The 19,756-nt window shown below is 42.2% G+C and overlaps 2 long non-coding RNA genes across 6 annotated transcripts; one reads left to right on the top strand and one right to left on the bottom strand.

Moving 5' to 3' along the window:
* Positions 1 to 4,189: 4,189 nt before the first annotated feature.
* On the bottom strand, positions 4,190 to 11,655 carry Gm31818. Of its 5 annotated transcripts, XR_876955.1 has the most exons (4): positions 11,501 to 11,655; positions 9,352 to 9,406; positions 6,812 to 6,936; positions 4,190 to 4,366 (listed from the first exon to the last, which is right to left on the bottom strand). It is a non-coding gene; the product is annotated as a predicted gene, 31818 (long non-coding RNA). The 5 variants fall into 5 exon arrangements; XR_876953.1 differs by lacking the exon at positions 9,352 to 9,406 and having other exon boundaries at positions 6,812 to 7,012; XR_876954.1 differs by lacking the exon at positions 9,352 to 9,406.
* Positions 11,656 to 11,705: 50 nt separating this feature from the next.
* Gm31759 (predicted gene, 31759) lies at positions 11,706 to 19,464 on the top strand. Its single transcript, NR_168504.1, has 3 exons — positions 11,706 to 11,745; positions 13,496 to 13,598; positions 17,831 to 19,464. It is a non-coding gene; the product is annotated as a predicted gene, 31759 (long non-coding RNA).
* The last annotated feature ends 292 nt before the right edge of the window (positions 19,465 to 19,756 follow it).

The raw sequence follows: 19,756 nt of genomic DNA, 5'->3' as shown, positions 1-19,756 counted from the left end.
GAACTCCGGACCTTCAGAAGAGCAGTCGGGTGCTCTTATCCACTGAGCCATCTCACCAGCCCAGGCGCATATTTCTTGAATGGTTGATTTAAAGTAGAGATCCGATTCAGATACAGGAAAAGAAGTCACTTAGATCCGCGATGGCTTTCTGCTCTGCACTGCCCTAGTGTTGGGATAATCTTGGGCACTGTGTAAAGGTTGTCTTTGTAGTGTTCAGATGTTGATTTCTGAGCCAGGGAGCACTGAGTACTGTTTGTTATGTTTATAAAGCATCGCCTGCATCGTAGTTTGTAAACATTCTTCCCCATCACTTCTGATTGGTTTGATAAACAGCTGATGGCCTATAGCAGGACAGGAGAGGAAAGGCGGGACATCCAAGAAGAGATGGGAACTCTGGGAAGAATTGAGAGATGGGAGATCTGCCAGCCAGACTTGGAACTCAGACGTACGGTGCTGAGGAGAGGTGTCCAGCCATGTGGTAAACATGGATGAATATAAATAGAATTAATTTATATGAACTAGTCGGGAACAAGCCTAAGCTATGTCGGTCTTATTTTCTAATATGACCAATGGAACCATTACAACCATTATCAAGTATCTTGATGTGAGAATATACTGTAGAGACAGAAGGAGAGAGACACTAGGTTAAAAGGTTATCAAAATGGGTAGGTGCAGTAAACATCTAAGGTACCTTTGCTATAGTTAGTAACTCACATTTGAAAGCATCTAGTCACTTAGTGGACTGGTTAGTGGACTAGCCCTGGTTAGTAAGAGCCTAACTGAGATGTCACTGCAGAGCCTAGAGGAGGTAGTATTCAGGAGAAGGTAGAGAGGGGACTGTGAAAACAGCACGCTCCCTGTTGCAGGGAGAAAAGAGTAGTAGCATTAGTCTGATGGAACTCGTGAAGCACCAAGGGAAGTGACACAGGTCATCTAGAGAAAGGGTTTTGCTTGCCGTGGAGACCACTGTCACTCAAAAGCAGCAGCATTCAGTCTGGTGGAGGTCCATGAGTTTAGGGTAGCAAGCTCTTAGTCCCCACAGTGTATATTCCAATGTAAAATCAGAAGTTAAGTGAGATGTGAAGTTAGTCGAGTGAGATGATTTTGCAGCTGTTTGGAGAGCAACACGGCTAATTGAGATTCAGAGCAGGATGGAGCCATCTGCCCCGAAGCGAGGAAAAGCCACCGCTGAGAGCCCATCATGGACACCCAGACTCTGTCCGAGGGACTTTTAGTTATGCTTTCCCAAGCTAGGCTCACATGTATTCCCATGGAAATGGGAAACAGAGTGAGCTTCAAGAGTGCGATCCCGAAGGTATGAAGAAAGACCACGTGAGAAAGGCCAGCTGCTGTTTCCCGTGGCCTAAGCTACTTCTGGCTCCTGGCAAGGTTATTCAAACGTTAGCTTTCCTTGTTCTGCTTTGTCTCCAGCACCCACAGTCTTCTGGTGCTAACTTCCCTAACTTCCACGACTTTCACGGAGAACAGTGAAACGAGCGATGGAAAAGCCCACCCACCTCCACCCACCTCCTACCGCAGGTTCTTCTTACCGATCCAGCAGGCACAGCCCAGTAACTCAAACTCAGGGCCTCTTACCCTTACCTGATCATTAGTAGTTTACTCTCGGCCCCCACCATAGGGAGAACAAGAACATGTGTGCCCTAAATGCTTCTCTGAATTCGCCTTTGCTCAGTTTCAATTTTTAACAGCTATCTAGTTTAAGCCACGTTCTCTGAGCTGGGGGAAGCTGGTGCTTCAGGCTCTTTATGGGTCCTGGGGGTCCAATTGTCCATCCACTGAGCTGTGAACACAGGCTGATATGTCATAAATGTCAACTGCGGGGAAAACGCTGGGCACACTGGCCTTTTTTCAGAATTCTTTTACAGTGACTTGGAGGAAACACCCTCTGGTTCCAACTTAGTGTCTGGCACCTCGCCTTTCACTTGGTTTGGGAAGCACAACACCCACTGTGCCTTTGTAATTCTCTTCTTCACTCTTGCTTGGACTGCAGAGCTCACGATGCCTTCCCTGTAGAATGAATGCAGTCTTCAAAACTAGTAGCGGCTGGATAGACACACAATAAAACTTCAGGCTTTTCTTTTTGGTGAAAAAACTTTTGCTTTTTTTTCTTTTCCTGTACAGTTTTCTGTGGTTGCTGTAACAAATTACTGAAAGCTTGGCCATTTAAAACAACACATTTATTCTCTTCCAGATCTGGATGCCAGAGCCTAAAACTAGTTTTGCTGGGTCCAAATTAAGGTCATTGGGGTACAACCTTCCCTCTGAAGGCTCTGGGGACAATCCTCCTATTGTCTTTCCCAGATTCTAAAGTCCTATGCCTTACATTCCTGGGCTCCTGGCCATTTCCTCCATATTTCAAGGAAGCTTTTGTTTCAATACTATACCTCTCTCTCCTGGGCCAAAGCTCTTTCTGTCCTCCTCTTAGAAAGACAACTGTCACTGAACACGACCAGATGCTCCAAGAACAATATCTCATCATTGAAAACCCTCATAATCACATCCGCATTCTTGACATATTAGGTTGTATTCCCGGATTGCAGGCACTGGGGACCATGGCTTAGACTACCACACTGACAGGTAGAAGGCACTCAACAGCAAATGTCCCTGTTGTGGAGCTGTCAACATGATCTGTCTAAAGCGAGGCCAGCAGTGATCGCCCTCAGAGTTTCAGGAGAGGAGGAACTATTAGCATTAGGAGGTTCATGGGGCACCCTCAGTCAATGTATGAAGAAGCTATGACCCCTCATAAGATATCTGCCAGGCCTGACCCTCTCTGAAGCTGTATGATAAATGAGCACTGGCTGGGGGAAAGGGCAGAGACTCTTCTGTAGCGAGTCTGCCTGCACATCGTTCATGGGGATTCATCAGGGGCACAGCTTGCCACAAGATGTCCAGGCTGCCAGGGAGACCCTGTGTGTACAGCAGCCAGGAGGGAGAGTTCTCTGGGAGGGACTCTAAGAACCCCTTGTGTCATCAAACTTAACTTGGATGGAATTCTTCCTTCGTCTGCCAGTACCCTATCTAGGGTGACAGACAGTTCTTCATATCCCATCAAGGAAAGCCATGCAACAGTCTCCTCCCACAGATCTGAGATGTTGCTGGGAAAGGCAAGGCTTGTGTCCCTGTGCTCTGCCTGGGATACTGTGGATCCAGACAGAGCCACTTAGTCCATTTTTATAACAGAGTACCAGACACTGGGTAGCTTAAAACAAACAAAAATGTATCCGCTTGTAGTCCTAAAGTCTGGAAAGTCTAAAATTGAGGAGTGGGCCCTTGGTGAAGGCTGTTTCACTGTGTAGTCTATAAGAAGAGGTAGAAGTAAGGGAAAAGACCAGCCAAACTTGCCAATAAGAGATCCATTCTCTTGACCATGGCATTGATCTGCTCACTTCACTATGATGGCCTAACTAGCTCTCATTAGCCCCTCTTCCCAACACGGTCGTACTGGGGATTAAGGTCTCATACCCATCTTGGCAGGGTTTGGTGGGGGATTGTGAGGTCTAAATGTTGATGCCAGGAAAACAGGCAGTTCACAGGAGGACAGGAGGTTAAAGAGAATTCAAGGAGACATAGACTAAGGCAAACATTATGGGGCCTGACAGATTGCTCAGTAGCTAAGCACACCAGCTGCTCTTCCAGAGGACCTGGACTCAATTCCTGGAACCCATAATACCAGCTCACAATGGTCTGTAACTCCATTCCCAGAGGCTCTGATGTCTTTAGGGCCTCAGTGGGCACCAGCAATGTACATGGTGCACACACATACATGCAGGCAAAACACCTATACACATTTTTGTTGGTGGTTGTGGTTGAGTTTGTAAGGGAAATCAGCCCCTCAGAGTCAGCTCAAAACATACCTAGATATCAAGTTCCCAGCACAAAGGAGATTGAGACCAGGCTAGTCTCAAACTCATAGCGATCCACCTGCCTCTGCTTCATGAGTGCTGGATTTAAACATAAAAGTTTTTTAAACGACACTCATGAACACATTGGCCACACACAGTGGACATAGACACACATACCACCACATACATAGACACATAAAGACCAGCACACAGGCTACATGGAAGTAGGCACACAGGTCTATAGATGACACACACAAGCAGGCTAAAGAGGGCAAAGCTCTGATTAGGGTTCAAATTTATACAGAAATCACACAAAAGCAGCATTTTGCCCAAAACATAATACATTTTATCTGTTTGCTTTGGGGTTTCCAGAGTCAACCATTTTGTTTTGACTTAGTCTTCTGGTTTGTCCAGTGTCAGTCATGTTACCAGATACCTATATCAGCACCATGGTGTCTAAACATAAACTGGCCCTTTCGACCCTCTGTTCCAGAGCATTCCTATCAGGTAAATGAGAGAAAAAAAAGTGGTTAAAAAACGTATAATCACGTAAAGAAAAAAACCTCTATGCTAATGACGGTGAGGTATCATGGGAAACAAGACACTAAAGCCTTCCACCTAAGCAGTACAGGAGTCTAGACTTGCAGTCACAGCAAGGATCTGGAAGTGTCCTCAAAGCAGAGGGAACTCAAGGCTCATCCCTAACGTTTGCAAGTCTAGCACAAGAGCAGCCAAGGCCAAGCCAGCATGTGTTAAAATGATAAAAACCAGGTCATCTCACAGAGGACTGTCATCGAGTTCTTGTTCTGAACACGGATCAACACATTGTCGTGCTTCATGAGGATTTCGGAGGTGCCATTCATGGGATTAAGAACTTCCTTTTGGGTCGGGGAGATAGCTCAGCAGTTAAGTGTGAATGGTGTTCTTGCAGAAAACCCGGGTTCAATTACCACAATCATTTTAGGTGGCTCTAACTTCAGCTTCAGCTCTGTCAGAGTTCAAGGGCACACACACACACACACACACACACACACACACACACACATACACACATATACAGAATTTAAAATAATAAAAATAAACCTTTACAAAAGTTTTTAATTTTCAATTTTAAATCGGTTCCTTCTTACTCCTAATTTTTAATAGAATGGTATCACTGTTATTCATTTGTAAATTTTTGACTTTATCTTTTTCTATATAATCAAAATTATTTCTTTTAGAAAAATTATTGCATAAATAATTGGTCAGGATCTTATCTTAGTACACTGTGTCTCCATTTTGAAAAGGGCATGCTTTCAGGAAGGAATGTTTCCTGTGAAGCTTGCTCCTGATCGTGGCTGGCAGCTACAAGGACAAAAAGTTAAGTTTTGTCATAAAAAGCAGTTGAGTTTCGCCACTTTTAACTTTCGCTGAGGGGATTGGAGTAATCACTGTTAGTGTGTGCTTGAATGCTTATAATGTTCAGGCATGACTGCACTCAGTCCTAAGTGGAATACACACACACACACACACACACACACACACACACACACACACACACACACACACACATATGGCTCAAAGGTCACTGAAGAATAGGGGCTGAAAGTGTGTAAAAGCAGACAGCACTCACAAAACCCGTGCAACCTCAAATCAGACTGAATCTCAGCATGGGGATGGAGTTAGGCATAAAACCCCACCCCCTTCTGTGGAGCTATTACATGTTTTAGGGGCTGGGAGAGCCCCTATACACTTTTTTAATAAAAGTGTAGCCTGTGATAGGTTGACCACTTCAATGTGAAGTCACACATCAAGGAGTATTTGGCCAGCACAAACTGATCTTGATGGGAGATGGGAGAGGGAGATGGGGAGGGAAGGAAAAAGGGAGGAAGGGAGGGAGGAGAAGAGAAAGAGGAACAAAGTTTGGTGAGTATGGAAGCGAGGTGGATTTGGGGGTGAATATAACTAAAAAACATTGAAAACTCTCAAGGAACTAATAAGATATGCATTGCTTACACTATCAAAGTGTTCTGTGGGACAGGTTTTAAAAATATCTGCCTGTGAGTTCGTAAGTTTCATCTGTTTTCCAATAGACAGATATACACGTTACCCTAAGAAAATTTTCACTGAATTGCACAAATAACTCCACTGTCAGTATTGGTGTAGGTGTAATTGTGTGGGTTCACTTTCTTTTCTTTTTAATTAGTCTTAGCAGTGCTTATCAATTCATTTTAAAACATAAACATAAGTCAAGCTAACATAGTAGTAGACAAAACATCTCCTGCTTCCACCAAGAGACCTTCACAGTCACCTGAAAGCCACATTTGACTTTGGAACCTCTGGCTTTCTGTGTCTTGGTGGAGAACTCTGAGACAACCCTTTAAAGAGGTAGCCACTGCTCCCAGCCCTTGGCTGTCCCTTTCATCTCTCCTCACCTCCATTTAGCAGTATGAGGGGCTTCCATTAACAGTGACACACCAGCTCACACAGGGCACATCAGCTCACAGGGGCTCACACTCACAGGTGGGACACAGGATCACAGTGGCTCACACTCACAGTGACACACTAGCTCACAGGGGCTCACACTCACAGGTGGCACACCAGTCCACACAAACCAGGTACCAGACTTGTCCCCAAACCAGGTTAAGTTCATCAATAGCACTTGTGCCCTTAGGCAAGCCAAGAAAAAGTGAAAGGGCAGGCCCTCGGAGCTGGCCTGGATTCAGGCAGATAATTCAGGAAACCAGGGAAGCAGATTATGAACTAGAACAGGACTTTTTAGTAAAGAAAAAGGAAAAAAATTTAAATTCCCATTCCATTGTAGACCCAGACTATTATAAAAGACAATTAAGAGGTCTCATTGGTGTCAAATTGCCTTACATCACTGAACATCACTCTGTGCGTACACTGTACACTGTGGGTTACTAGATAAGAACATGAAGGATGACTGCTACAGCTCAACTCACCACAAATACAGCAGTTGATAATGTATTCATCACCTCATAGTCTCTGTCTTGCTAGATGGTGTCACTATGTTGGCCAGGACTGCAGTCTCATGTAGGGCTCAGGGTCTGCTTCCGGTTTCATATGACTGTTGGCAGAGTTGGCTTCCTTACTACTGTAGAACTAACAGACACTCACTTCTTCAGTGCCCCTTTCAGGGAAGGCTGTCATTTTGAAGGTGTTTAACCAGATTGAGTCAATTTTACCCATAACAGACTTAAAGAAAATTAACTTCACCCTGCTTTATTAACTTACATTCACTGATTAAAACCCTTAATTTAATTTGCAAAACTCCCCCTCCTCTTCCATAATGCAACCTGATCATGATAGTGACTAATTATATCCATTGATCCCACCCACATGTAAGGAATGGGACAGTTCAGAGATTGGGATTCTTAGACACTTTCATAGAGTTCTTCCTACCACAGTAGGTTTAAAGTGAACACATCCCTTGGTCCTCTAGACTCTTCTCTTCATTAAAGTTCACAGTAGAGGGCAGTACCCCTCAAAATATTCTGGAGGTTCTGTTTCCTTGACAACAGCACATGATTAGAACTCAGCCAGCTGCCCTTTATGTAGACCAACCTCCAATGCTGAAGACACTCCTTTCTCCCTCGTCTGTCTTAGCTGCTTCCCTTCCAATAGTTTCCTCTTCCTCTAAGTAGTGACGTAAGGATAGACAGTATTTTCACAAATGTATTAAACTGATAATTCATAGTACTGCAGTTGTCAACAGTTGGCAAGCTTAGATGTAAAAGGATTACCAGAAATCCCTGATTCCCTCTCTATCAGAGGGCTGGAAGTTCATCTGGTCTACCTTGTCTTCACTATGGAAATTCCTGGATATTACTCCAGAATCAGCCTATGATTATCATTCTAATTTAAATTAGGGAAGCATTGCTGTGCAAACCATGAGTTTATACCACAAAATGACTGAGTTGTTTAATATAAATCTAAAAGGACCTTTCACATTCAAGTAAGTCTTGGTATTAAACATAGCACTCTTGGGAAACCATACAAATGAGGCTGTTGCTACACAAATGTTTGGAATTCTTTTTGGGGGAAAAATGGTTAAATGCTGATGCTATAATTTGTCTGTCTGTCTGTCTGCCTGTATGTCATATATCTGCTTTTAAACAATTTTGCCATACAGCCATGCTTGACTGGTATTCAAAATGTAGCCTAGGCCTCTGAATTTCAGCAGTCCCCTTTCTTAAAGTGTAAGTTCCAGAGTCAAAAGACATGAGAACTAAGAGCTCTAATGTACAAAGACAGAGAAGATAGATATTACAGCTCAAGAAGTAATAATAAGTAATATTTTGCCATCTATGTAAACATCCTTTGTCCTAATCTAGTTGACCTAAAATCATTACTTTCCAGGCTGGTCAAAATGGGGGACATTTCAGGTGTGAGGTAGAGGTCTCTCGTCATCAGAGACCAGAAAGACTTCATCCAGCAACTGATAGGAGCAGATGCAGAATCCTACAGCGAAACATTGGGCAGAGCTTGGGAGTCCTGTGAAGGAAGGGAAGGAAGGACTGGAGGAGCCAGAGGGGTCAGGACTACCGTAAGAACACTACCTACAGAATCAACTGGTTGGGACTCAGTGGGTGCTTGTAAAGATCAGGGAGCCTGTAGTGTTCTGATATAGGTCCTCTGCATATATGTTATGGCTGAGTAGCATGGTGTTCTTGTGGTATTCCTAACAGTGGAAGATGGAGAGGGGGCATCCTTGACTTTTTGCCTATCTTTAGAACCCATCTCTTCCTACTGGGTTGCCTCATCCAGCCTTGATGAAGTCTTTTTGTAGCTTCTTTTTACCATGTTTGGTTATTGTCCTTGGGAGGCCTGCTTTTTTGTGAGGAGAAGGAGGATAAACCTAGGGAAGAAGGAAGGTGTTAGGGAGAGACTATGGGGGAGAGAGGGAGGAGAAAGTGAAGTCAAGATGTGATATATGAAAGAAGAATTTTTTAAAAGGTTTCTCAATGTATATACAATGAACGAATTAGTGTGAATAAAGATCACAGCCCATCAGAGACGATTCCTGGAAGAATAAATTATTACTGCTTGTAGGTTACAACACAATTGTCACATATGTACAGAATGGAAACATTTTGATAATAAATTAGCATTAAATTATCAATGTTGAGACTGGTATTGTAAGATACTATAGCTAGTAACTAGCACAGCCCAGGTTCAAATTCTCAAAGCCAGAGTTCTTGACATTAACAGGCAATTCCATCGTATCCTGTTTCCATCATCTCCAACCATGTTCATGACAGAGTTTATCACTAGAGGAAGGCACTATCTCCAGTTGCATTACAGCCAGTTTCAGAATATTCAATGCAGCAAGCACTTCAGGTAGCCAAACCAATGAAGTAGGGTTACCAGTCAATTTGTTTTCCCATTTACATTATACGATGTCATAGAATTTCTTCTATGTTTGTCCAAATCTTAAGACTCTTTTTGATAAGTGCATGGTATTCATGCTACCTTTACTTACAAGTTAAAGGCTTTGGCTTTTGGTGCCTGGTCCAGGCATGGAGTCTTGGAATCAACTGGGAAATAGCAGATTTCAGTGATTTTATCACCCACAATCCTCCTCAGAGTCCCTAAAGCATTCTGTGCACCTGCCTACACAAATGGAGTGCGAATCATTGAAGGCACTTTTGTCTCTCCCAACTGTCAACAGGCTCAGTCAGCTTACTATAGTCTTGGCCAACATAAAAATATCATATGAAGTGAGAAAACTACCTGGCTTTTGGCAACTTTAAGCTACATTTGTCTCCATTTATATGTTTGTTTAAATGAAGTTGCCCCCAGTTTTATTAAAATGTATTGAAAAATAAAACATATGTACATTTATGGTATACAATGTGGTATTTTGATATATGTATACATTGTTATATACATTGTTATTCATCAAGCTAATGGACATATCCAGAACCCTGCATACTTACATTGTTGTGGTAAGAACATTTAATATCTACTCTTGTGTGGCTACTTCGTCCCTCCTTAGAATGGGGAACAAAATACCCATGGAAGGAGTTACAGAGACAAAGTTTAGATGAGATGAAAGGATGGACTATCCAGAGACTGCCCCACCTGGGGATCCATCCCATAATCAGCCACCAAACGCAGACACTATTGCATATGCCAGCAAGATTTTGCTGAAAGGACCCTAATATAGCTGTCTCTTGTGTGGCTATGCCAGTGCCTGGCAAATACAGAAGTGGATGCTCACAGTCATCTATAGGGTGGAACAAAGGGCCTCCAATGGAGGAGCTAGAGAAAGCTCCCAAGGAGCTGAAGGGGTCTGCAACCCTATAGGTGGAACAACAATATGAACTAACCAGTACCCCCCAGAGCTCGTGTCTCTAGCTGCATATATAGCAGAAGATGGCCTAGTTGGCCATCATTGGGAAGAGAGGCCCCTTGGTCTTGCAAACTTTATATGCCCCAATACAGGGGAACGCCAGGGCCAAGAAGTGGGAGTGGGTGGGTAGGAGAGCAGGGTGGGTGGGGGATATAGGGGACTTTTGGTATAGCATTTGAAATGTAAATGAAGAAACTATCTAATAAAAAATTGAAAAAAATAACTCTAGTGCTAGAGTTCCTCCCACTGCAATAATTAAGAACTAAACGTGTCCAGAATTAGACGCAGATAATGACAGAATTAAATCTTTGATATGTATTGTTTTTATAACTCACGATACCTAATTGTAATACCTAACTGCAACGAATAAAACACTTATGGAATACCAAAAAATAAAAATAAATAAAAAATAAATAAAATGTCTAAGAACATAATACGTTAATAACCTATAATCACCACAGCTTCATTAGGCTAGATCTGAAATGCCTCCAGAATCTCATGTTGTAGAAGCTTTTACTCTAGGCTATTGTCTTAGTCACTATTCTATTAGTGTGAAGAGATACCATGACCAAGACAGCTATTATAAAAAAGGCATTTAATTGGGGACTTTTTTTCGGCTTCAGAAGTTTAGTTCATTATCATCATGGCCGAGAGCATGTTGATATTCAGGCAGACAATAGATCAGTAGCTGAAAGTTACATCATGATTCAGAGGGAGGGAGAGAGAGAGAGAGAGAGAGATTCAGCTTAATAAAGGCTTTTGAAGTTTTAAAGCCCACTCTCAATGACACACTTCCTCCAGCAAGGTCATACCTCCTAATCCTTCTAATCATTTCAAATAGTCCCACTCTCTGGTGAGACTATTATTATTAAACTATTATTAGAGATATATATCTCTAAGCATTCAGATATATGAGCCTATGGGAGAGCTATTCTTAGTCAAACCACAACTGTGGCACCGTAGAGAGGTGAAATAAGCTTTAAGAAGTGGGACCCTGTGAGAGAGTGTAAGATACTCAAAGTATGCCCTTGAAGGGTCTTGACATCTTTCAATTCTGTCTCTTTTGTTCCTAGCTGCCATTAGCTGAGCTGTTTGCTTCGCCAAATGTTCCCGACCATGTGTGCTGCCTCATCCCAGGCCTAATGGCAAGAAAGACAACTGACCACAGACTGATCCTATAAACTGTGAGTCAGTATAAACCTTTCTTCTTCATAAGCTAATTGTCTCAGGTATGTGTTACAGCAGTGGTGTGGATAAGAGACAGTGGAAGACTGACCAGCTCTGCTACCATCCAGGTCCAGATCAAGGGCTCAGAATTGGTCCACCCCAAAATATACCACCTGCAAATCATTCTTATGTGTGAAAGTGCTGGTCCTGCTATTCCAAATCTGCAATATCTCCATGACACAGGGCAACCACAGGATAACTGGGGGTTCTGATGAAGATTCAATATTGATGATGTCACAGAAGCCAGAGATCTTGAACCAGAACAATGTGACTCATTGCAACAAACATTTACAAGTGAGGATGTTTAGACAGAGGGATATGCTGTAGGACACACTGACACACTACAGCTTCCATGATGATATTTTTTATACTTTGTTTGTTGTTGTTGATGGTGGTGATGGTGGTGATGGTGGTGGTGGTGGTGGTGTGTGTGTGTGTGTGTATTTTATTTTGGGGGGAGGTTACAAGGGCAAAGGGCAGATATGAGGGGGAGAGGAGATAAGTGGGATTGGGATTCATGATGTGAAACTCACAATCAATAAAAAGTTAAATATCTAAATAATCTCAGAGAAGGCACATGGACACTAAAGAGCAGATAAGAGAAGCAGAAAACACAATGGCTCCTAAACACAACGGCCAGAAATAGCATCAAGTGAAAGAGGCCACACAGTTTAAAGGGATAGGCTTTAAGACCATACAAGATGTGATTGCTTTATCCTACCCTTTTTAGGAGGAACACATCTTCATTTCACTTTTCTTCAACTCCCTTGGATTTTCTTTTTTCTTTCTTTCTTTCTTTTTTTTTTCCTTTTAAGTTGTTCTATCAAACACTAAGGGGCAAATATTGGAAATCTAACTAAGGCTTTTTATTTCTCTCGGTTTTCAGTTCTATCAATTTTTGGTTTGAATAGTCAACGTCCTAAAGGCACATGCATATGAAGAATTCTCATGTCTTTCTGTGAACTGACCTCACTGTAATCAGTACTGCTGTTGCAAGTATATGTGTGTGTGTGGTATGTGCATGCATGAATATGAATGCTCTCGTGTGTGTGTGTGTGTGTGTGTGTGTGTGTGTGTGTGTGTGTAGAGACTAAAAGCAAAACTGATCAGGAGGGAGTAAACGGGAGAGGATGAGGGAGGACAGAGGAAAGGGGCTATGGAGGGAGTGGGCTCTATGTATAGTGTACACCTGTGTGAAAGTGTCCTTGTATAACACCAAAGCGTATACAGTGAAGAATTTTTAAGAAGTTGAGGGAAAGAGAACTCTCCCTCTTTATCCATGGTAATATCCCAGTCTGCTTTGTCTAATTTTAACATACTTCGATGTTGCAGCTTTCATATGCTATTTGATTAACATATGATGCTAACTTTTAAATGCATCTACATCTAAATACACTATATCTTGCTTCTTCTTTTATCAAACAACATCACTATCCCAAATTTTGTTTTGTTTGTTTTGCTTTTAGAGTCAAGTCTTGCTGTATATGTCCAGTTGGCCTGGCATTTGCTAAGAATCCCAGGCTGGTCTTGAACTTGTGGTAATCCTCCTGCCTCAGCCTCCCAACTGCTAGGACCATAGGTTTGCACCACCATGCCTGACTGATATCTGTCTTTTAAATGGAGATTTTAATCATTTACACTGAACATAATTACATGGACCTTCACCATCTTACTGCTTTCTGTTCTCTCCTCAGTTTGTTGCCCCCTCCTCTTTCTGCTCCTCCTCCTGATCTTCCTCCATCTGCTCCTCCTGACCTTCCTGCTCCTCCTCCTTCGGTTTCTCCTCCTTTTTCATACTTATTGCCATTTTTATTATCCTTTGAGCTGGGTCATTTTACTCTTCATAAACTTGTTTCACCTAACTTCTCTTTCCAGCGTCTGGACCCTATCCAAGATACCATGTTATCTTTCGCCTTCTTTGGGCTATGACACTTTCTCAGGCTTTTCTTGTTTTGGTAGCCTTGGCAGTTCTTAAGATTACTTATCACATATTTATAGACTGTTCTTAAGTTTCAGCTTGTTGGGTTTCTTGTGCTTGTACCAGAGAGATGGGCTTGTGGAAGGAAGACCACCAAGTGTGTTCTCATGACATCACACGAAGGGAACATTCCATAAAGATGACGTACCACTGCCTGTGTCTGGCTGAGGTAAGTCTGCAGAGCTTCCCCATCATAAAGTCATTCTTTTCTACCCTCTTTTCCTCTGGACCCTGGAGGTCATTATACCCAGCCCATCTTGGAGGATGGGCTATCTCTTTTCACCATGTATATGTTTACTCAACCATTTCTTTTTACTAACACAGACTTACTTATAGCATGGGTTATAATTCAGTATACATTGTTTCTTTTATTGCTCAAGTTATTCCAGCTCTGGACACTGGTTCTTGTTACAGCTGGCTCCTGGCTCCCTTTAAATACCTCATCCTTTTTCATTCTGTTGTTAGGATCTTCTTTCTTTCTGGCACCTCATATCCTCAGAGTATGTTATATAACTGTATATGTTATATATGCCCAACCCCTGAATCAGCATTCCTCCGTGAAGTTTTGGTTCCTTTAACTAGACAATAGTATAGTAACCAAGATCTGGGCCCTAGATATGCTCATTACTACCAGATGATTTTGTTTCTAGAGTCTCTCAGATACAGAGGAAATATATGTGGCAGATATATATTTACACACATCTAGAGTATTTCTATGCACGACTTTCATATCTTTATTAAGTTAACCATTAATTCATGCTGATGTTTAATGATACTTTAACTGAGTACCATTTCAGGCATTTCAACCTTCCTGCTTAAGTGCATGTCACAGGCATGAGGCTGGGGAGATGGCTCAATGGTTAAGGGCACTGACTGCTCTTCCAAAGGACCTGGGTTCAATCCACAGCACCCACATGGCAGCTCACAATTGTCTGTAACCTCAGTTCCAGGGGATCTGACAACCTGACATAGACACCCATGTAGGCAAAATACCAATGTGCATAAAATAAAAATAAATTTAAAAAAAAAAAGAGCATAGCATTGACAAACTTACAGCCAGCATCATACCACATGGAGAAAAACTGAGAGTATTTGCTTTCTAATCTGCAACAGGACAAGAGTGCCCACTCTAATCTTCTTCAATATGAAGCTCAAAGTCTTAGCTAGAGGAATAGAACAAGAGAAAGAACTAACAAAGGAGATACATATAGGAAGGGAATACATCAAATTATGCTTATTGGGGGCAGAGGTCTACCCCAGATTCCTGACATTCCATCTTATTTGAGACAGGGTCATTTATTCACCACAGAGTATGTTACGCCAGTTGTCTCAAAAGCTTCCAGAGAGTCTCCTGTCTCTACTTCCCATCTCCCACAGGAGTACTGGCTTGATGTGGGTTCTGCAAACCTGAATCTACACTTTGTGCTTGTGCAGTAAGTAAGCATTGTATCCACTAAGCCATCTCCCTGATCTCAAAGTAAAAGCATTCAGACACTTGAATCAAGAAATCAAAAAAGACACTAGAAGATCAAGACGCTCTGTGTTCATAATTAGGGTGATCTAATATTGTAGAGATAGCTACTTTACCAAAAGCAATCTATACATTTAATGCAATCTGTGGCAAAATTCCAGTGATGTTCTTCATGTAACTAGAAAAAAATCCTAAAATTCATATGGAAACACAAAAGGCCCCGAAAAGCTAACCTATCCTTAGGGGAACGACCAGTCTCAAACTATACCACACAGCCACACTTACAAACCCAACACAACAGTGGCACAAAAGGAGAAATGAAAACCAATGGTCTAGAATAGCAGGCCTAGGGGCTGGAGAGATGGCTCAGCACACTATTAAGAACACTGACTGCTCTTCCAGAGGTCCTAAGTTCAATTCCCACAACCACATGGTAGCTCACAACCATCTGTATTGGGATCCAATGCCCTCTTCTGGTGTGTCTGAAAACAGAGACAGTGTACTCATATACATAAAATAAGTAATTCTTAAAAAAAAAAAAAAAGAGTAACAGACCCAGAAGTAAACTTACACAGTTACAGCTCCCTAACTTCAGTATATATACATATATGTGTGTGTGTGTATGTCTGTATAAACACATATGTATATATACATATATATAGTATATGCTGAATATAGATAGATAGAGAGATAGATAGATAGATAGATAGATAGATAGATAGATAGATAGATAGAGAAATGTATACATATACTGAATCTATATATAATAAATTTCAGTATATATCTATATACTATACAGAAGAAGATACAATCTTTTTAAAAAATGGTCCTGAGAAAACTGTATTTCCACATGTAGAAGAATAGAACTAGACCTGTGTCTCTCACCATGCACAAAATCAATTCAAAATGGATCAAGGAACTTAAGATGAGATAAAGAACTTTAAAAATTCAATGCCCCAAACCAAATCACCCAGTCTATAACAGGCTGATGAACTGAACGCTCTCAAAAGCAGAAATATAAATGGCCAGTAAGTACTTGAGAATATATTCAATGTCCTTAGCTATGAGAGAAGTGCAAGTTAAAATGGCTTTGAGAGTCCATATCATCCCAACCAGAATAAAGAAAACAAATGGCAAAAATTTTAGCAAGGCTGTGGGAACTAGGAGCCTGTATTCACTGTGGGTAGGAATGTGAACTGCTGTAGTCACTATGGAAAAGAAAATGGAAGTTCCTTAAAAACTGAGAATATAATGACCACATGACCCAGCTGACCCCTAATGAAATCATTATGTTAAATGAAATTAGCCTGACTCGGCAAGTGTAGTCTCTAACATGCAGAACATGCACTTCATGTTGCCCATGCATGTTTATGTGTGTGTGCCTTGAGGTCACAAAACTGAAAGGGAGATCATGAGAAGAGAAAGGCCACCTTACGGAAAGCGGGAACTAGACAGGATTGTTTCATGCATGTAATTAAAGCCAGAAGGAAGAGGACCTAGTTCAAGAGGGAAAGGGGACACCAGGGAGGGGAGAGAATCCACGAGGTCACAGTATGCTGAGTGGCCATGTGTGAGGATGCCATGAAGAGACTCTGAATGCTAATCTAAGCGCTCCCTTTAGGTGCCCCCTTTTATATGTTTCTTTATCCCGATTCTTTCTTCTAATCACGCCACTTAAACGGGTTTCATTCACCTCAGCTTCTCTGAGACCGCCACTCCCTGAGCACTTTCTCAGGGTGGTGCCTCTCCGGCTGGAAGTCTGAGAGTGTGTAGGGTGTGGAAGCTGTCCCTTAGATGGCTGAAGGTCACTGTGGTATTGACCTTGGGCTCTGCCACTGGCCTATGCAGTAGGTTAGCAGGTACTAAGTGCCCTTGACCCATTGTCCTGTAAGGTGACTGTGGATATCAAATATATTACAGAAGAAGAAAATCCCTGAAAACAAAAACAAAACAAAACAAAAAAATGGGTGAAGCAATCATGACCTTGACCTCCATTCATGACCCAGGCCTGACACTGGGGATGAAACCACCATTTAAACCTCCAAATAGCGTGGTTTTTATAGCCCCATTCTACAGAAGCTGAAACTGAGGCTCATGGAAGAACTTAGTTATCCCATTCCAAGGGATACACCTACAAAACAACTCTCAGTCCCGAGGCTCAGGGAACACTCCAACAGACCGGGAAAGATCTTAAGAATCAGAGAGGATCAGGGAGTTTGCTGTGAGACACAAGTCTTTAGGAATGTCAGAAGCTACACCCATAAAGTCTGACCAACATGACTGCTGAGACACAAGCTGAACAAGGACAATAACGGACATGCTAAAGTGGATGGGGAAGAGACCACAAGGTAGGTCTCAACCACACACAGAGATCTACAGGCTGAACCACAGGACTAAGGAGTGCCGAGAGCCGCAGAAAGCTTTCTCCAGGGAAGTGCACACCAATGGGTTATCCAATACCGAATAGTCAGTCCTGAAACACACATGAAAATATCGGAATACAGAATGAGCAGGTTGTATTAAGGAATACGTGTGTGCATATGTGTGTGTGTGTGTGTGTGTGTGTGTATAACAACAATTAATGAAAAAAGAGGCTATGAATTTGAAAGAGGGAAAAGAAGGGTATATAGAAGGGTTTTGAGGGAAGAGCAGGAACAGAGAGATAATTTAAGTGTACTATAATTTCAAAAATTAAAAGAAGTAAAAAGAAAAAGGTGGAGAACAACCGCAGAAGATGCTTTGCTGATGCCTGTCCTCCATGCACACAAATAAATATACACATAAATAAACAAATACTCCTCCTGGGGCAGACTGTGGCCCTTGCAGTTGTCTAAGCAGTTTATATATGCTTATCCATTTCATTCTCACAAGCTGATATACTAGACTTCTTTATTTTTTTCCCTGATGATGCACTTTTTTTTTTATTACAGAGAGGTGAGGAACAGAAAAGAATCTACAGCTAGTGATGAGCGTTGTTATGGGAACCAAGAGCATCCTTAACTGTGAAACTGTTGCCTCCATCATCACCCACTCTTTTCTCAGTAATTTTTGAGAACTTACTAGGTGACAGTTTATTGGTCTGGGCACTGGAGCTCTAGAAGCCAAGATGAAATCCCTGCCCTAGTGGGGCTTATATTAGCAGACATACGGTAATGATGTTACATTAACATGAAAACAGGTATCTCCGTCTAAAGTCACCTCGTCCATCTAAGACCACATAAGAGATTTTCCCTGTTATCTAGAAGCAGCCAAGAAGTAGACATCATTTCACTATCCCAGAAGTCAGACAAAATGATGAAGAGGGGTATGTTCCTTGAAACCAGGGAAAATAGAGCACACTCCTTTCTTGCCCCCAACCCCATGGTCTTTCCAATCACAACTGTCCTGCCTTGCAATGATTTCAGCCATTCTGGGAGCCTTCCCTCTGAGAAGACTTGGCTCTTTCATGGATTTACACTTATCCAGCCAGGCCTGGGGCCAAACACATTGCAGACCCTGCTCTGAATGGATGCTGTATCGTAATTGCTGCAGAAAGAAGCCAGCAGAGAAAAAGAGGACAAAATCAGAAAGCTATAAAGAGAAGCCAGCAAGGAGTACAGCCACCTACAAGTTTGTTACATAAAATAGGAAAGCAGCTTGAATCTTAAGCCACCATGGTTCAACTCCACGGTTGTTCACTGCTCAAAGACCCTCCCTGACAGCCTTCCAAAGACTGTTATTAAAGACATGTATGCCTGGGAATGTTTGCATAAACCACCCATTCCCAGGGGAACTGGCCAAGAAATTCTTCCACTAACCAATGAAACTCTCAATCTTTACAGTCAGATGCCCTCTGTCTGCCCCCTTCTGTTCCCTAGCTTTGTCGTTTCAGACGAATACTCAAAGACTCTTGGCGCACGTGAATCACTTCAGCATTACCGAAAGCACTGTGCCAAGCGATATGATGCCCAGTGGAGACACTTGCAGGCAATCAATGCTTTTGAACTAAAGCATGCCTTCTCATGTCATTGAGTAACACGTAAATAGGACCCACTTAGCCACCTACCCCCACTGCTTTATTAATCATTGCATTGGTGAGTGCCAAAACACTTCTGGGGGCCTCCCGAGAATGTCTTCTGTCCCCATCTTGATTATATTCAAAAGAACTAAAAACAAACAAGGCCTGGTAATTACTAAAGGGGGGCCATTCTATTGGTCAATGCATCAAGCTCTGAAGAAGCTGGACCATTTACTTTCTGAATTCATCCACGATAGTTCCCAAACTAGACAGCTGGAAGGCAATCTTCAGTCTGTGCTGAAATTTTCCTTCTAAGCTGCTGTCTCTGGCACAACGGCACCCAGATCATCCTGTGGACTGGAGGCAACAACATCTTTTTCAAGAAATGACCTGACATGACAGCCCGAGATTAGGAAATTCTACCAATTCCAAAGTACAGAGAATAAAACCTGTGCCCATAGAAAGCCACCATGACTTAACTCATGCTGGAATGTCGCCATAGTGTATTCTATGTAAAAATGGATGTCTCCATTCGACTCATAAAATAAAGTAAAACCAGTCGTGTCATTTCCATTTTTCTCTTTAAGAGTTGTTTCCAATCAACATTTGGAGCCTTTTGCAATCACAGGAAGGCCAGGCCAAGAATACACCACCAATACTCCCAGTGGGACTTCAGTGACACTTCACTGCTACCAGCAGCTGGTTAATGGCTGGTGAGACCCTCTTAGGATCCTCACATGGGACATTAAAGAGACATAAGTGGTCTCTAAGCAGCAAAGTAGGGACCACAAGTTTCATGGAGGGGAAAATTCTCAAGTTACTCCGGACTGTGTTTTGTGGGCTTGCCTTAATGCATGCA

The sequence above is a fragment of the Mus musculus genome, chromosome 17, assembly GCF_000001635.26.
Source record: "Mus musculus strain C57BL/6J chromosome 17, GRCm38.p6 C57BL/6J".
NCBI lineage: Eukaryota > Metazoa > Chordata > Mammalia > Rodentia > Muridae > Mus > Mus musculus.
This window is presented reverse-complemented; position numbering and strand designations above follow the sequence as displayed.